Below are 11,973 nucleotides of genomic sequence, written 5' to 3'. Positions count from 1 at the left end.
TATGCAACCAATAGAATTTGATTTGATTTATGTATTAACATTTTGTTTGTTTTGTTGTGCCAGTTATGTCATATCTCTGCCTTTGCACAACTGTCATCTAGGGATCTTCATCATGATGCTCTTTGAGGTGAGTGACACTGAACTACCATACAGTATAGTTCTATATGTGTTCATGCAGTGTGTGTGTGAACAAGCATGTTAACGCCCCCTTCTCTTTCCCTGCACCAGCTCCTGGTAGCTATTTAACTTGGACACTATTTCAGGGGTAACTATGGCAGTGGGCTGGTGTGGCTGTGCTTGCTACTGGGTCCTTCTCTGGCTATGATTATCTATTTCCACGACCACTACATGAGTCACCATGGCCAACATCCTCCTGGACTGTCCGCTGCTGACTGTTTGTCATGATCACTCACTTATACTGACTTTGGATAGGCTCCAGCACTTTTTGATATCTTTGAATGACTACTGTCCAGTTTAGCATTCGTCCATTTGTAGGAAGTCATCACAGCCTTAATTTTTATTTTTTATTTTAGTTGAAAGACCAACAAAATCTACAGAACAGCTATTCACAATTATTTTTTATTTGAATCTTTGGAGCCTGTGTCCTGTCATATTGTGACTCAATCACACATGAAAGATAGGGCTGCTTATTCACTGTTCACAAGTCACCCAACGTTTACTGTAGGTTTATGGATCATAGCCAACTGTTTTCAGACTACTGGTATCTAACTGCCTGGTGAAAACTATTGGGAAACCACACCATGTTGAGTTCAAGCACAGAATGAATTATACAGTGTAGCTTCCAATTGAATCGTGCTGTTAATTCTTTACTGGGCAACCACACCATGTTGAATTCACACACAGTGTGAACGGAGTGAAATACAGTATATAGCTGAATTGTACTTGATACTTTGGCAAGCTTATAAAGCTATAAGAAATATGATAGTTGTGGTGTGCTTGCCCTCTTACCGAGATTTCATAAACTGTCAGGACTTTCTAGGAAGATAATTTCTATTGTATTTATATATTGTTTTGACTTTATTTCAGATAGTTTGTGTATTTGTGATTATCTTTCCAGTACTTGTTCTCCTTTTTGTCACATATAGGTTTGCCGATAAAGGGGGGCAAATGTACTTTTAAATAAACATGCATTGTTATCTTTGGTTTATTATAGCGGTCAAATTACTGTACCTGTATTTGCATGTTGTGAACCACAATTCATTGCGCTAGCCTTTTACCGTGAATCACGTGACCCCATCATTGAGGTAGGCGGAAATGAAAGTTAACCAGCTAGCGGTACCAGAGGACCACAGCTGAAAAAGGTAATTATGAGAAAATAAACGAAATACGTTGCCAGCAATGTCAAGTAAAACAGGGTTGTAGAAAACGTTTCTTCAATAGTACACATTTATCTAACTACGTTTACGAGAAAAGGTGGCTGTCATGTCCTTATGCCCACACAAAGCTGTTGGCTAGCTAGGAGCTATAAGGTTAGCTCACCATCTTCCGTGTTTTGTTTTTTGTGCGCAGAGTATTTAAATATGGAGGCAATGAGCCAATTTGAGTTGTTGATGTGTACAGTTAATCGATGTACATTAAGCTATCAGCAAATAAGATGTCTCACCCTGTGCATCTTACACGCAGTAAATGTTTAGGTTTCCTTTTGTTGGGATCACACCAAAGATGGTGGATAAATGAAGATAGTCACTCCGTTCGTTTACCATTGAAAAAAAATTGTCAAATCAAATTTCATTGGTCACATACACGTGTTTAGCAGATGTTATTGCGGGCATAGCGAAATGCTTGTGTTTCTAGCTCCAACAGTGCAGTAATATCTAACAACAATACACACAAATCTAAAGTAATGGAATGAAGAATATATAAATATTTGGATGAGCAATATTGGAGCGGCATAGACTAAAATACAGTAGAATACAGTATATACATATGAGATTAGTTTTATGCAAACATTATTAATGTGACTAGTGTTCCATTATTAAAGTGGTCAGTGATTTCAAGTCTATGTATATAGGGCAGCAGCCTCTGAGGCGCTAGTGATGGCTATTTAACAGTCTGATGGCCTTGAGATAGAAGCGGTTTTTCAGTCTCTCGGTCCCAGCTTTGATGCACCTGTACTGACCTCGCCTTCTGGATGATAGCTGGGTGAACAGGCAGTGGTTCGGGTGATTGTTATCCTTTTATCTTTTTGGTCTTCATGCGACATTGGGTGCTGTAGATGTCCTGTAGGGCAGGTAGTTTGCCGCCACCGTCTGGAGAGCCCTGCGGTTGCGGGCAGTGCCGTTGCCGTACCAGGCGGAGAAAACAGCACAAAGGGATGCTCTCAATTGTGCATCTGTAAAAGTTTGAGGGTTTTAGGTGCCAAGCCAAATTTCTTCAGCCTTCTTCACCACACTGTCTGTGGGTGGACCATTTCAGTTTGTCAGTGATGTGTTTGCCGAGGAGCAAGTGGGTCGGATCTGATGGCTAGTTAACGGTTTGTTTTTGGGGTAACGTTTATGCTGGACCGAAAAGGTGTATTGTAGGATGTGATAACACCCAGATATGACTAAACTATTCAAGCTACGACTGTCTCCTATGACTATCTCATAGTGCAGGGGTTCCCTAACATTTTCACTCATGCCTCACGCGTGTGGCTTGTCTATTTCTATGGGCACAAGCACTGTTCACACCCCTCTTGTTGGCAGAGAGAAAATGTTGCAGGTTTAAAGCTTGTTTCCTGCAATTCTGCACATTTTGTCATTGGGTGCAGAGAAAATGTTGCTGTTTTAAAGCTCATTTTATTGCAATTCAATAAATTTGCCATGTCTAATGTGTATTCATGTGATATTTGAGTGACTCGAACCTTACTACAAAATATATGGGCTAATAAATCTAGCTAAAAATCATTATCTGACATGGGCTAATTAATCTGGGCATTTCTGACAAGTTTAAAATAGCTCTCTAAAGTATGCAATGACTGACATGATGAGGAAAACTGATGACACACTACGCAATTTCGAAATTGCACCTTGTGCATTTTACCATTACAACTTTCAACAAAGCCAGATTGATAAGTGTTCAATTGGGTTGGGAGCTGGAGACTGAGATTGCCATGGCATATGTTTTACATAGTTTTCATGCTCATCAAACCATTCAGTGACCACTCGTGCCCTGTGGATGGAAACATTGTCATTCTATGGGGGCAAAGACATGGTAGTAAACATTAAAAATGTTTATACATGACCCTAGGCATGATGGGATGTTAATTGCTTAATTAACTCCAGAGCCAAACCTGTGTGAAAGCACCCAGTTCAATGTAACATTGCTAGGTTTAGGCTACTACATGTAGAATGGCGCCGGAGAGGATGGCTGACGTTTTACGTGCTCCTAACAATTGTTTGCATTGTTTGTAACTTATTTTTGAACTTATTTTGTACATAGTGTTGCTGCTGCCATCTCTTATGACCGAAAATAACTTCTGGACATTAGAACAGCGATTACTCACCACAAACTGGTAGAAGCTTTTTCCTTTAAAGAGTCCAACGTGAAGGACATACTGCTTTCCCGGGAACAGGCCCAAATCCCCGTTATTTGCCCGAAGAGAAGATGGTGAAAAAGGAGGCGGAGGTCAGGCTGCCTTCTGAGAATCCACAGGCGAGCGAGTAAACCCCCACTGCCATCCGTTCTGTTGGCAAACATGCCATCATTGGAAAATAAAATAGATGACCTACGAGCAAGATTAAACTACCAACAGGACATTAAAAACGTTAATATCTTATGTTTCACCGAGTCGTGGTTGAATGACAACATAAACAACATACAGCTGGCGGGTTTTACACTGTATCGGCAGGACAGAACAGCAGCCTCTGGTAAGACAAGGGGTGGCGGTCTATGTATATTTGTAAACAACAGCTTGTGAACGATATCTAAGGAAGTCTCAGGTTTTGCTCGCCTGAGGTAGAGTATCTCATGATAAGCTGTAGACCACACTATCTCCCTAGAGAGTTTATCTGTATTTTTCATAGCTGTCTACATACCACAACAGACCAATGCTGGCACTAAGACAGCACTCAATGAGCTGCAAACAGGAAAAGCGCTCCTAGTGGCTGAGGACTTTAATGCAGGGAAACTTAAATCCGTTTTACCAAATTTCCACCAGCATGTTAAATGGGCAACCAGAGGGGGAAAAACTCTAGACCACCTTTATTCCACACACAGAGATGCGTACAAAGCTCTCCCTCCATTTGGCAAATCTGACCATAATTCTATCCTCCTGATTCCTGCTTACAGTGGGGGGGGGGGAAGTATTTGATCCCCTGCTGATTTTGTACGTTTGCCCACTTACAAAGAAAGGATCAGTCTATAATTTTAATGGTAGGTTTATTTGAACAGTGAGAGACAGAATAACAACAAAAATATCCAGAAAAACATGTCAGAAATGTTATAAATTGATTTGCATTTTAATGAGGGAAATAAGTATTTGACCCCCTCTCAATCAGAAAGATTTCTGGCTCCCAAGTGTCTTTTATACAGGTAACGAGCTGAGATTAGGAGCACACTCTTAAAGGGAGTGCTCCTAATCTCAGTTTGTTACCTGTAAAAAAAAGACACCTGTCCACAGAAGCAATCAATCAATCAGATTCCAAACTCTCCACCATGGCCAAGACCAAAGAGCTCTCCAAGGATGTCAGGGACAAGATTGTAGACCTACACAAGGCTGGAATGGGCTACAAGACCATCGCCAAGCAGCTTGGTGAGAAGGTGACAACATTTGGTGCGATTATTCGCAAATGGAAAAAACACAAAAGAACTGTCAATATCCCTCAGGCCTGGGGCACCATGCAAGATCTCACCTCGTGGAGTTGCAATGATCATGAGAACGGTGAGGAATCAGCCCAGAACTACCCGGGAGGATCTTGTCAATGATCTCAAGGCAGCTGGGACCATAGTCACCAAGAAAACAATTGGTAACACACCACGCCATGAAGGACTGAAATCCTGCAGCGCCCGCAAGGTCCCCCTGCTCAAGAAAGCACATATACATGCCCGTCTGAAGTTTGCCAATGAACATCTGAATGACTCAGAGGACAACTGGTGAAAGTGTTGTGGTCAGATGAGACCAAAATGGAGCTCTTTGACATCAACTCAACTCGCCGTGTTTGGAGGAGGAGGAATGCTGCCTATGACCCCAAGAACACCATCTCCACCGTCAAACATGGAGGTGGAAACATTATGCTTTGGGGGTGATTTTCTGCTAAGGGGACAGGACAACTTCACTGCATCATTTGACGGGGCCATGTACTGTCAAATCTAGGGTGAGAACCTCCTTCCCTCAGCCAGGGCATTGAAAATGGGTCGTGGATGGGTATTCCAGCATGACAATGACCCAAAACACACGGCCAAGGCAACAAAGGAGTGGCTGAAGAAGAAGCACATTAAGGTCCTGGAGTGGCCTAGCCAGTCTCCAGACCTTAATCCCATAGAAAATCTGTGGAGGGAGCTGAAGGTTCGAGTTGCCAAACGTCAGCCTCGAAACCTTAATGACTTGGAGAAGATCTGCAAAGAGGAGTGGGACAAAATCCCTCCTGAGATGTGTGCAAACCTGGTGGCCAACTACAAGAAACGTCTGACCTCTGTGATTGCCAACAAGGGTTTTGCCACCAAGTACTAAGTCATGTTTTGCAGAGGGGTCAAATACTTATTTCCCTCATTAACCTCTCTGGGCTAGGCGGGACGAATTCGTCCCACCTACGTAACAGCCACTTGAAGCCTGTGGCGCGATTTTCAAAACCTTAAAAATCCTATTACTTCAATTTCTCAAACATATGACTATTTTACAGCTATTTAAAGACAAGACTCTCGTTAATCTAACCACACTGTCCGATTTCAAAAAGGCTTTACAACGAAAGCAAAACATTAGATTATGTCAGCAGAGTACCAAGCCAGAAATAATCAGACACCCATTTTTCAAGCCAGCATATAATGTCACCAAAACCCAGAAGACAGCTAAATGCAGCACTCACCTTTGATGATCTTCATCAGATGACAACCCTAGGACATTATGTTATACAATACATGCATGTTTTGTTCAATCAAGTTCATATTTATATCAAAAACCAGCTTTTTACATTAGCATGTGACGTTCAGAACTAGCATACCCCCCGCAAACTTCCGGGGAATTCGCTAACATTTTACTAAATTACTCACGATAAACGTTCACAAAAAGCATAACAATTATTTTAAGAATTATAGATACAGACCTCCTCTATGCACTCGATATGTCCGATTTTAAAATAGCTTTTTGGTGAAAGCACATTTTGCAATATTCTAAGTACATAGCCCAGGCATCACGGGCTCGCTATTTAGACACCCGGCAAGTTTAGCACTCACCATAATCATATTTACTATTATAAAAGTTTGATTACCTTTTGTTGTCTTCGTCAGAATGCACACCCAGGACTGCTACTTCAATAACAAATGTTGGTTTGGTCCAAAATAATCCATCGTTATATCCGAATAGCGGCGTGGCGCAATTCGTGACAATAAAATTCTAAATATTCCATTACCGTACTTCGAAGCATGTCAACCGCTGTTTAAAATCAATTTTTACGACATTTTTCTCGTAGAAAAGCGATAATATTCCGACAGGGAATCTCCTTTTCGGCAAACAGAGGAAAAAATCCCAAAGGCGGGGGCGGTCGGGTCACACGCCTAAGCCCAGTGTCCCTTGATCGGCCACTTGAGAAAGGCGATAATGTGTTTCAGCCTGGGGCTGGAATGACGACCTTCTGTTTTTTCCCGGGCTCTGAGCGCCTATGGACGACGTGGGAAGTGTCACGTTAGAGCAGAGATCCTTAGTAAATGATAGAGATGGAAAAGAAGTTCAAGAAATGGTCAGACAGGCCACTTCCTGTAAAGGAATCTCTCAGGTTTTGACCTGCCATTTGAGTTCTGTTATACTCACAGACACCATTCAAACAGTTTTAGAAAATTTAGGGTGTTTTCTATCCATATGTAATAAGTATATGCATATTCTAGTTACTGGGTAGGAGTGGTAACCAGATTAAATCGGGTATGTTTTTTATCCAGCCGTGTCAATACTGCCCCCTAGCCCTAACAGGTTAAAATGCAAATCCTTTTAGAACATTTTTGACATGCGTTTTTCTGGATTATTTTGTTGTTATTCTGTCTCTCACTGTTCAAATAAACCTACCATTAAAATGATAGACTGATCATTTCTTTGTAAGTGGGCAAACGTACAAAATCAGCAGGGGATCAAATACTTTTTTCCCCCACTGTACAAGCTAAAATTAAAGCTGGAAGCAACAGTGACTCGGTCAATGAAACAGTGATCAGATGAAGCAGATGCTAAACTACAGAACTGTTTTGCTAGCACAGACTGGAATATGTTCCGCGATTCTTCCGATGGCATTGAGGTGTACACCATATCAGTCACTGGTTTCATCAATAAGTGCATCGATGACGTCGTCCCCACAGTGACTGTAAGTACATACCCCAACCAGAAGTCATGGATTACAGGCAACATGCTCACTGAGCTAAAGGGTAGAGCTGCCTCTTTCAAGGAGCAGGACTCTAACCCGGAAGCTTATAAGAAATCCCGCTATGCACCAGCTGTTTTCGGACAACAGTGGGATCATGCTCTCCGCAGCCGATGTGAGTAAGACCTTTAAACAGGTCAACATTCAGAAGGCCATTCATTGACTACAGCTCAGTGTTCAACAACATAGTGCCCTCAAAGCTCATCAATAAGCTAAGGACCCTGGGACTAAACACCCCCCTCTGCAAATGGATCCTGGACTTCTTGACGGGCCGCCCCAGGTGATAAGGCTAAGTAACAACACATCTGCCACGCTAATCCTCAACGCAGGGGCCCCTCAGGGGTACCTGCTTAGTCCCCTCCTGTACTCCCTGTTTACTCATGACTCCATGGCCAGGCACGACTCCAACACCATCATTAAGTTTGCCGATGACACAACTGTGGTAGGCCTGATTACCGACGAGACGGTCAGAGACTTGGCCGTGTGGTGCCAGGACAACAACCTCTCCCTCAACGTGATCAAGACAAAGGAGATGATTGTGGACTGCAGGAAAAGGAGGACCGAGCACGCCCCCATTCTCATCAACGGGGCTGTAGTGGAGCAGGTTGAGAGCTTCAAGTTCCTTGGTGTCCACATCACCAACAAACTATCATGGTCCAAACTAGGGTTGCACATTTTGGGGAAATTCAGAGGTGGAAACTTTCCGTGGGAATTAACGGAAATATATGCAAATTAATATTAATACCATTTAAATGTAGTTGTTTTTTGCATTGGATATATTTACCATATAATGTGGAGAGACAAACATAAACGTTGGGCCAGTAACCGAAAGGTTGCTAGATCGAATCCCCGAGCTGACAAGGTAAAAGTCCGTTCTGCCCCTGAACAAGGCAGTTAACACACTGTTCCTAGGCCATCATTTTAAATAAGAATTTGTTCTTAACTGACTTGCCTAGTTACAGTTGAAGTCGGAAGTTTATATACACTTAGGTTGGCATCATTAAAACTTGTTTTTCAACCACTCCACAAATTTCTTGTTAACAATCTATAGTTTTGGCAAGTCGGTTAGGACATCTACTTTGTGCATGACACAAGTCATTTTCAAACAATTGTTTACAGATTATTTCACTTATAATTCACTGTATCACAATTCCAGTAGGTCAGAAGTTTACATACACTAAATTGACTGTGCCTTTAAACAGCTTGGAAAATTCCAGAAAATGTGATGGCTCTAGAAGCTTTTGATAGCTAATTGACATAAGTTGAGTCAATTGGAGGTGTACCTGTGGATGTATTTCAAGGCTTACCTTCAAACTCAGTGCCTCTTTGCTTGACATCATGGGAAAATCAAAAGAAATCAGCCAAGACCTCCACAAGTCTGATTCATCCTTGGGAGCAATTTCCAAATGCCTGAAGGTACCACGTTCATCTGTACATACAATAGTACGCAAGTATAAATACCATGGGACCATGCAGCCGTCATACCGCCCAGGAATGAGACGCGTTCTGTCTCCTAGAGATGAATGTACTTTGGTGCGAAAAGTGCAACTCAATCCCAGAACAACAGCAAAGGACCTTGTGAAGATGCTGGAGGAAACAGGTACAAAAGTATCTATATCCACAATCAAACTAGTTCTACATCGACATAACGTGAAAGGCCGCTCAGCAAGGAAGAAGCCACTGCTCCAAGACCGCTATACAAAAGCCAGACTATGGTTTGCAACTGCACATGGGGACAAAGATTGTACTATTTGGAGAAATGTCCTCTGGTCTGATGAAACAAAAATAGAACTGTTTGGCCATAATGACCATCATTATGTTTGGAGGAAAAAGGGGGAGGCTTGCAAGGCGAAGAACATCTCCCATCTGTGAAGGACGGGGTTGGCAGCATCATGTTGTGGGGGTGCTTTGCTGCAGGAGGGACTGGTGCACTTCACAAAATAGATGGCATCATGAGGTATGAAAATTGTGGATATATTGAAGCAACATCTCAAGACATCAGTCAGGAAGTTAAAGCTTGGTTGCAAATGGGTCTTCCAAATGGACAATGACCCCAAGCATACTTCCAAAGTTGTGGCAAAACGGCTTAAGGACAACAAAGTCAAGGTATTGGAGTGGCCATCACAAAGCCCTGACCTCAATGCTATAGAACATTTGTGGGCAGAACTGAAAAAGCGTGTGCGAGCAAGGAGGCCTACAAACCTGACTCAGTTACACCAGCTCTGTCAGGAGGAATGGGCCAAAATTCACCCTACTTATTGTGGGAAGCTTGTGGAAGGCTACCCAAAATGTTTGACCCAAGTTAAAAAATTAAGGCAATGCTACCAAATACTAATTGAGTGTGTGTAAATTTCTGACCCACTGGGAATGTGATGAAAGAAATAAAAGCAGAAATAAATAATTCACTCTACTATTATTCTGACATTTCACATTCTTAAAATAAAGTGGTGATCCTAACTGACCTAAGACAGGGAATTTTCACTTGGATTTAAATGTCAGGAATTGTGAAAACCTGAGTTTAAATGTAGTTTGCTAAGGTGTATGTAACCTTCTGACTTCAACTGTAAATAAAGGTTAAATTAAAAATTCATAAGTAGACATAATTGCAAATGATTAAATCCTTCCAATAGAAATAAAAAAAACTATTTAGTTACAAATTGAACTTGAATTAAATGAGTTGACTCTTCATATGGGATGATTTCACTGAACAACAAAAGAAAGGGAATATTGAATGATCCCCAATGATCCATTGCATCTCCCAGAATCTGTAAAATCATAGTCTAGAAGCTAAAGCTTTGGTTGTCTTCCTCTCAGGCTTCCATGTCTTCTCCCTGGACCTCCTAAATGTCCACTTCTTGAACATCAGACTCTGAGGCGTCATCTTCACTGTCACTTTCCTACCTTGTTGAGGATGGCTTGTTGTCAGGCTCAAAAAGCCTCACATTTGCCTGGATGGCCACCAATTTTTCAACCCTTGTATTGGTCAGCCTGTTGCGTGCTTTGGTGTGTGTGTTCCTAAACAAGGACATGTTGCGCTCGGAGGCGGCTGATGTTGGTGGGATTTGGAGGATGATGAAGGCAACAGGGGAAAGAGCCACAGATCCACAAAGTCCCTTCCACCAGGTGGCTGATGAGATATGTTGGCACGACTGCCATATTGCATCTCCATCCCAAAGCCCTTACTTGGAAGTGTACTTCGCCAGACTGCCAAAAACCTTGCTGTCATCCGCAGTACGGATTTCTTCTCTTACATCTGCAAGCAGAGTCTGAACATCAGACAGGATGGCATTGTCTCCCGCAATCCGTGCAATGGCTACTGCTATAGGTTTCAGGCTGCTTTCCACTCTCTCCCAAAATACATAATCCTGGAGGATCCTCTTGATGGGGCTGTCCATATTGGCAGACTGATATGGCCATTTCTTGGAGAGACGCCTTCCCTTCCAGGAGACTGTCAAACATGATGACAACACCACCCCAATGGGTGTTGCTGGGCAGCTTCAATGTGGTGATCTTATTCTTCTTTGCTTGGTGAAGTAGGTTTCTGCTATAACTTGATGACCCTTCATATACATAACCATTTCCTTGACTCTCTTGTAGAGTCTATCCATTGTTTTCAGTGCCATGATGTCCTTGACGACCAGATTCAATGCATGAGCAGCACAGCCAATGGGTGTAATGTGAGGGTAGGACTCCTCCACTTTAGACCAAGCAGCCTTCATGTTTGCAGCATTGTCTGTCACCAGTGCAAATATCTTCTGTGGTCCAAGGTCATTGACTGCCTTCAGCTCATCTACAATGTAGAGACCGGTGTGTCTGTTGTCCCTTGTGTCTGTGCTCTTGTAGAATACTGGTTGAGGGGTGGCGATGATGTAGTTAATTATTCCTTGCCCACGAACATTCGACCACCCATTAGAGATGATTGCAATGCAGTCTGCTTTCTCTATGATTTGCTTGGCCTTCACTTGAACTCTGTTGAACTCTGCATCCAGCAAATTAGTAGATAAAGCATGTCTGGTTTAAGGGGTGTATGCTGGGCGAAGAACATTAAAAAATCTCTTCCAATACACATTGCCTGTGAGCATCAGAGGTGAACCAGTTGCATACGCAGCTTGAGCAAGACATTCATCAGCATTTCTCTGACTATGTTCCACCATTGAGTAAAAAAAAAAAGATTCCAGGAGGACCATGAGCTGTTGCTATCGATAAGGTGCCTGATTCATCATTTTCACCTCAAATAGAAGTAGAGGGACTTTTGTCAGAGGTTGCTTGTTGTGAGCACCGAGGGAACTTTATACACTTGCCCAGATGATTCTGCATCTTTGTTGCATTCTTAACATATGATTTTGCACAGTATTGCAAATGTACACAGCTTTTCCTTCTACATTAGCAGCAGTGAAATGTCTCCACACATCAG

General features: G+C 42.3%; 1 protein-coding gene across 2 annotated transcripts in view; it reads left to right on the top strand.

The window, feature by feature from the left end:
- The first annotated feature begins 1,237 nt into the window (after positions 1–1,237).
- Positions 1,238–11,973, top strand: part of wwp2 (WW domain containing E3 ubiquitin protein ligase 2) — a 45,775-nt gene continuing 35,039 nt past the window's right edge. For both annotated transcript variants that reach the window (XM_082962697.1, XM_014148917.3), the window contains exon 1: positions 1,238–1,322. The gene's annotated coding sequence lies outside the window, so the exon portion shown is untranslated. The remainder of the gene's footprint in view (positions 1,323–11,973) is intronic.

The sequence above is a fragment of the Salmo salar genome, chromosome 16 (genome assembly GCF_965601325.2).
Source record: "Salmo salar chromosome 16, fSalSal1, whole genome shotgun sequence".
NCBI lineage: Eukaryota > Metazoa > Chordata > Actinopteri > Salmoniformes > Salmonidae > Salmo > Salmo salar.
The sequence above is the reverse complement of the archived record's forward strand: the minus strand, read 5'-3'. Positions and strand labels throughout refer to the sequence as shown.